Genomic DNA, 6,739 nt, shown 5'->3' on the forward strand with positions numbered 1-6,739 from the left:
AGTGGAGTGCTTGGGGAGGAAAAGAAGAACCTGACTTTCCTTTCATACCAGCTGTCCCAGGGATGGTTTTAGGTGTATGTGAAACAGACTCAAAACCTATGTTTTTTGAGGTCTAAAACCATGTCATTCTCAGGTCAGAAGGACACAGCAGTAGTATCCATAACACAAGGGGACTTCAGAATTACAGCAGTCAACTTGAGACAGGCTAGTCAGCCAGCACAAGTGGAAGAGGGACACTGAGACAGATAAATGGCCAAGCAGTTCACAGCCACCTGGTAAATTGCCAAATTCTATCTTCCACAACCAAGGACACTTTAGAGTAAATGGTCGATACTGCCTCTCCCAAACCAGAAGGTAAATAGCTGAAATCACTTGATTCAGGGGGGATAGCAGAAATCCAATTAGCACCATTTGTTCCAACCACACCCAAGGACAAACGAAGTTAAGGGAATAAATCTCATTTTGGCATATCAGCAGCATAAAGCTGATGAATATTCCATTGAGAATCTCTCCTAAGACCTCCCCTAAACCCCCAACCTTTAAAACCCTCAGGATGAGAGTGAACACTTAGGGCTCTGCTCCTCATATGTAACAGGCACGAACAGTCCAAAATATGGCTCAAGAAGAACTCAAAGCCACAGAGATGATAACTCTAAGTGACCAGGAAATAGCAAAACTCTCAGATTCACAATTCAAGACACTTTATCAGGATGCTCACAGAACTGGTTGATTATAGTCACAAATTAGAGGAACATATGAAGGCTAAACTAATTGAAATGAAGGGAAATGCACAGGAAACCAATAGTGATGGAAAGGAAACTGGGACTTAAATCAAGGGTGTGGACCAGAAGGAAGAAAGAAATGACCAAACAGGAAAAAGTGAAGTTACAAGAATTCAAAAAATGAGGAGAGGATTAGGAACCTCCAGGACAACTTTAAACATTACAACATCAGAATTACAGGGGTACCAGAAGGGGAAAAGAAACAGCCACGAGTGGAAAACTTATTTGAACAAATAATAAAGGAGAACGTCTCCAGTCTGGCAAAGGAAATAGACTTCCAGGAAATCCAGGAAGCTCAGAGAGTCCCAAAGAAGTTGGACCCAAGAAGGAACACATCAAGGTACATCGTAATTACATTAGCCAAGATTAAAATGAAGGAGAGAATCCTAGAAGCAGCAAGAGATAAGGGGACAGTTACCTACAAAGGAGTTCCCATCAGACTGTCAGCAGATTTCTCAAAAGAGACCTTACAGGCAAGAAGGAGCTGGAAGGAAATATTCCAAGTCATGAAATCCAAAGACCTACATCCAAGACTGCTCTATCCAGCAAAGTTTTCATTTAGAATGGAAGGGCAGATAAAGTGCTTCTTAGACAAGATCAAATTCAAGGAGTTCATCATCACCAAGCCCTTATTATATGAAATGTTAAAGGGACTTATCTAAGAAAAAGAAGATAAAAAATATGAACAGTGAAAGGACAGCAAACTCACAGTTACTAACAACCACACCTAAAACAAAAGCAAACCAAGAGGACAGCTAGATCAGGAGTGGAACCATAGAAATGAAGAACACATGGAGGGTTAGCAACAGGGGTGTGGGAGGAGGAGAAGGGGGAGAAGATACAGAAAATAAGTAGCATAGACAGTAGGTAAAAAATAGATGGAGGGAGGGCAAGAATAGTAGGGGAAATATAGAATCTAAAGAACTTGAGACACGTGGTCATAAACTAAAGGGGGAAGGTTGGGGGAGGGGAATGAAGGGGGGAATAGAACAACTGTAATGGTATAATCAATAAAATATATATTTTTAAAAACCCTCAGGACGAAGGACCCAGTGAGCTCTTTCCCTCCCAGTGCCTCTCCCTTCCCCCTCTTCCTCCCTGACAGGTGTGCATCTCTTAAACTCTGAGTCCCCACGAGACTTGCAAGCAGGGGAGCATGGGCAGCAGTAGCTAATCCCAGACTGTGTCCAAGGCCCCCTTTTCTCTGACTTTCCGGTGAGCTGACAGCAGCGTGACTTCTTTCTCCTAATGTTTCTAGACAGCCAAAGCAGCCCACCTAGGCTCACTCCTGTTGCTGCTTCTACCCTAGCCCTTCCTTGTTTCACTGTTCCCAGCTTTAATAAACCTACCCTTAACATCACTGGGCCCCTGTTCTGAAATCTTTCCTATACAAAGTCAAGAACTCACAAGCTACTGGATGGTTTTAGGCAGGCCCACTCTGAGCCTGGTCCCCTGTCTGGTAACAAACTCCGTAAGTCTCCCAGATCAAGAAAAGCAAATATATTTTTCTTACATTTTCTTATATTGTTGCTTCCTCTGTGACAATAAAGCTTTGGAAGGAAGTTTACTATTAATTACTTGGGAGAAAGTCCAGGCAAGACACCACTGCTCCTCCTGTCTCTGGCGTTGCCAGGCCTCATTGGCTGATCAGAGTACTCTGCACCCCTGAGCCCATAAAACACAGATTGTCTGAATGTATGAGATGAAACAGCTTGCATCGCACACCCAAGATGACAGATGTAATGACAGCACAACAGTCAGAGAATTGCCTTTTTAAGTGGAGATTCTGGTCATCCTGTCTCCGGCACAGGCCCTCCCTTTGTATCTCCTTTTTAAGTTCCTTTCTTGTGCAGTTGAGGTCAGATGACGAGAAAGGCCATGCTTATGAGAAATCATGGATGACATGGAGAATCAACTAAACCACCGCTCGGAATAAAGGAATCCATTCCCAGCCCCCTGTCCTTCCTTTGCTTAAGTTCCTCCCATTAGAGGAAAGAAAGGTTGAAAAAAATGTCCTAGTTAAACAGAATTTGTTTTCCATTAAGAAGCATGAGCTTTCTTTGAACTGGAAAGAGCTATTCCTGATGCAGGCTCTCTTGACAGCTCTTAGAGACAGAAATCAGGAGCATTTTTAACTGAATATTTTCTTGGTTAGATGATTTGGATGCCGGTCAATAGGGAAGAAATCTCATATTCTTTATACAAAATTACGGATGACCCAGTTGGCTGCTGCCCGGTTCCGGGGTTCTGTCCTCAGGAGTCAGAACGTGAATGGAGAATGAGGACCTAACTAAATGGAAGAGCATCTCATATTTGCTGTTTAACAGGGTGTTTCATTCATCTCCTCTTTTTGGCTATTCACAAAATAATAGTTACCCTTTTTAAATAAAAACACTCAATGCCCTAGAAATAGAAGGGGACTTCCTCAAGCTGATAAAGGCCATCTGTGAAAACCCCTCAGCTAAGAATTTGAATAAGCATTTCTCGAAAGAGTATATACAAGTGAGTACCAAGAGGTTAAAAGGGGTGAGTTGCAAGTGTCCTCAGCACTGCTGGCTCTGCCTTCCTCTGAGGTTCTTGGGAATGACTACCTTGAGTTTGGGTGGCAATGAAAAGGATTTCTTTGAAGATAAATTGGATGAAGAAAGTGTGATTTGCACACTGGTTCCAGCTAATGAGGAACATAATGAAGACCATCCAATAGAACCAAGTGTTTCTTCAACCTCAGAAGCCAACCTGAGGATGCCTGGGACAAACAGTATAGTTCCTTTTCCTCAAATGAATGAACAATTCAAAGATTGCCCCAAACCAATTCTTTCCTTGTTGACCATTTTTCCTTCAATTAATAAAGTACATTGTGATACTTTGCGGGACTGGTGCCAACAAATTAATTTGAGTACTGAAGGTAAGAAAATAGAGATTTATATGAGGCCAAAGGAACATGCTTACTCTGAGGAAAAACAGAGTATTGCTGGAATACCACAGGAGGACACATTGCAGCTCTGTTCAAGGAAAAGCAAGATGGTGACCAAGAGAACAAGGAGTAATAAAAGATGTAATATGAGTGAGAGAAACAGACCAGTATAGCTGATATGACAACTGTGGCTCAGGAGGACATGTTGGCAGCATGGTCAAGAATTGCTGCAGGAGCCATGCAGCCTAAGGCTGTGAATTCATGCTCCATTCTTGTTCCTGCTGAGAACTTTCTGCTGCAAACATCTGATGTCAGGTGGTGTGTGGTCCATGGCAGACCTCTTCTGGGAGACAAAGAAGGGTGGGTTCATCTGCAGTGTCATGCCAGTCAGGCCTGGGTGCCTGACACCCCAAGAAGATGATCTCTCTCCTTCTGTTGCTGGTCTGCAATGTTCCATCCTCAGGCCTAGAATATAATATGTTATGCAATGAATGTGTTAAGAGGAATAAAAGAATGATGGAAAATTAATTAAAATGAAGAAGAAGAAGAAGAAACTTTGTTTGAACACACTCACATAATTCCTTTTGGATGGGTCATGTCTCAATAAATGGTGGAATGGTCACAGCAAAAAACAAACAAACAAACAAACAAAACCAACCAACCAACCAAATGAATACCAAGCACATGAAAGATGTTCAACATTATAGGAGTTAGGGAAGTGCAAATCAAACCACAACAGGGTACAGCTTCACACTCATAAGCCTGGTTAAAATAAAAAAGAAAATAAGAGCAAGTGTTGATAAGGATGTGGAGAAACTGGAACCCTCATACATTGCCACTGGGTTGTAAAATGGTGCAGTGCTCTGACAGTTTGCAAGTTTCTCAAACTGTTAAATGTAGAGTTGCCATATAACTCAGCAAGGCTACTCCTCTCTATATACCTAAGAGAACTAGAGACATACATCTACACAAAAACTGTAAATGGGCATTTACAGCAGCACTGTTCACAGTAGCCAAAAAGTCAACACAATTCAAATGTCATCAACAGATGAATGGATAAAAAAAGAAAATATGGTGCCCTGGCCAGTGTGGCTCAGTTGGTTGGAGCATCATCTCATAATGAGAAGGTTGAAGGTTTGATTCCTGGTCAGGGCTCATGATTAGGCTGTGGATTCAGTCCCCTGTCAGGGGATGTATGAAAGGCAATTGATGGATGTCTCTCTCTCACATCAATCTTTCTCTCTCTCTCTCTCTCTCTCTCCCTTTCTTCCCTTCTCTCTAAAATCAATGAGCAAGTCCTGGGTGAGCCCAAATTTTTTTTAAAAAAATGAAAAAAAAAAACCTGTCTGGTGTAGCTCAGTCAATTGAGTGCAGGCCTGCAAACCAAAGGATCGCGGTTCGATTCCCAGTCAGGGCACATGCCTGAGTTGGAGGCAAGTTCCCAACGGAGGATGCATGAGAGGTAACCATACATTGATATTTCTCTACCTCTCTCCTTCTTTTCCCCTCTAAATATAAATAAATAAATTAAATCTTTTTAAAAAATGAAAAAAATGTAGTATATTCTTGCAATGGAATATTATTCGGCCATAAAAAGAAATGAAATACTGATATATGCTATGGCATGACTGAACCTCAAAAACATATGAAGTCAAATGAGCCAAACACAAAAGGTTACACATTGTATGATTGCATTATATAAAATATCCAGAATATGGAAATCCAGAGACAAAAAGCAGATTAGTGGTTGCCAGGGGTAGAAAAGGTGGGATTGTGGGTATTGTGCAGGGACTGCTAAAGGGTACAGAGATTTTTGAAGGGTGATAAAGATGTTCTCCAATGAGATATTGGTGATGGTTACACAATTTTGTGAATATACAAAGCACCCCCGAATTGTACACTTAAAATGACGAACTTTATGGTATATACATATACATATGAAGTCTGTCCATAAAATATCCAGCCACATAATATGAAAAATGGAAACATTTATTGAAGAAGGTACAAGATACATGAAACATTGTACATGAGACGATAACACCTCAATCCTCTTCAAAGTAGGTGCCTTGGGACCTCACACAGTTCTCCCTTCTCTTCCACTATTAAAACATTCTGAAATATCCTTTGTTGGAATTGCAATCAGCTGGCCCCTTGTATTTTTCTAAATCTCATTGATGGTCTGAAATCTCTTCTCTTTCAAAGGTGGTTTTAGTCTTGGGGAAAGCCAGAAGTCAAGTTGCAGGGCTCCAGATCTGAGCTCTAGAGTCTGAATCACCTGGGTGATTTGATATTTCGCCAAAAAAAACCTACACAAGACATGATGTATGAGTGGGCATGTTGTTGTGATGAAGCTGCCAATCACCAGTTGCCATGGCTGCAGCCATTTTCATCATATGGTATCTCTCAACTTACAAAGAACATTGAGGTAGTACTCCTTATTAATTGTTTGGCCCGGAGGGGAGTACTTATAATGGACAACACCTTCCCAATCAAAAAATACAGTTAACATGGTCTTAGTGTTACTGTGACTTTGCTATGCCTTCTTCAGGTGTGAACAACCAGATAGATGACTTCCCTTGGGAAAACTGGGCCTTCATTTCCAGATCAGAGCCATAGACCCAGGATTCATCTCTGGTTATGATCTTGAGGAAATCTGGTTCATTGGCAGCTGTTTGAATCAAGTCATTAGCAACTGCAGCACGATGTTGCTTCTGCTCTGGTAGCAGAAGCCGTGGAACAAATTTTGCCATGACACGTTTCATGTCAAGATCCTGCATCAAAATCTCGGACACAGTAGTTTTTGAAATCCCAGGATCGGCTTCTAGTTCTCGTACTCTCAGCCGCTAATCTGTTGATTGCAGCTTGTGTATGTTCAACATTCTCATGCGTTCTGCTTGTTGCAGACCTTCCAGAATGTGGTTCACTTTCAACAGATTCTCAACAACCTTTGAAGCATTTGTGCCACACTTTGATTTTCACTGCTGTCATTGTATTGTCCCGGAAAGCCTTATGAATCATCCAAATAATTTCCGCAGAGAAATGG

The 6,739-nt window shown here is 41.6% G+C and overlaps 1 pseudogene; it reads left to right on the forward strand.

The window, feature by feature from the left end:
- The first annotated feature begins 3,365 nt into the window (after positions 1–3,365).
- Positions 3,366–4,224, forward strand: LOC118979839 (developmental pluripotency-associated protein 2-like; annotated as a pseudogene).
- The last annotated feature ends 2,515 nt before the right edge of the window (positions 4,225–6,739 follow it).

Source organism: Sturnira hondurensis, unplaced genomic scaffold, assembly GCF_014824575.4.
Source record: "Sturnira hondurensis isolate 20B ecotype Veracruz unplaced genomic scaffold, ASM1482457v3 Scaffold0022566, whole genome shotgun sequence".
In the NCBI taxonomy this organism is placed as follows: domain Eukaryota; kingdom Metazoa; phylum Chordata; class Mammalia; order Chiroptera; family Phyllostomidae; genus Sturnira; species Sturnira hondurensis.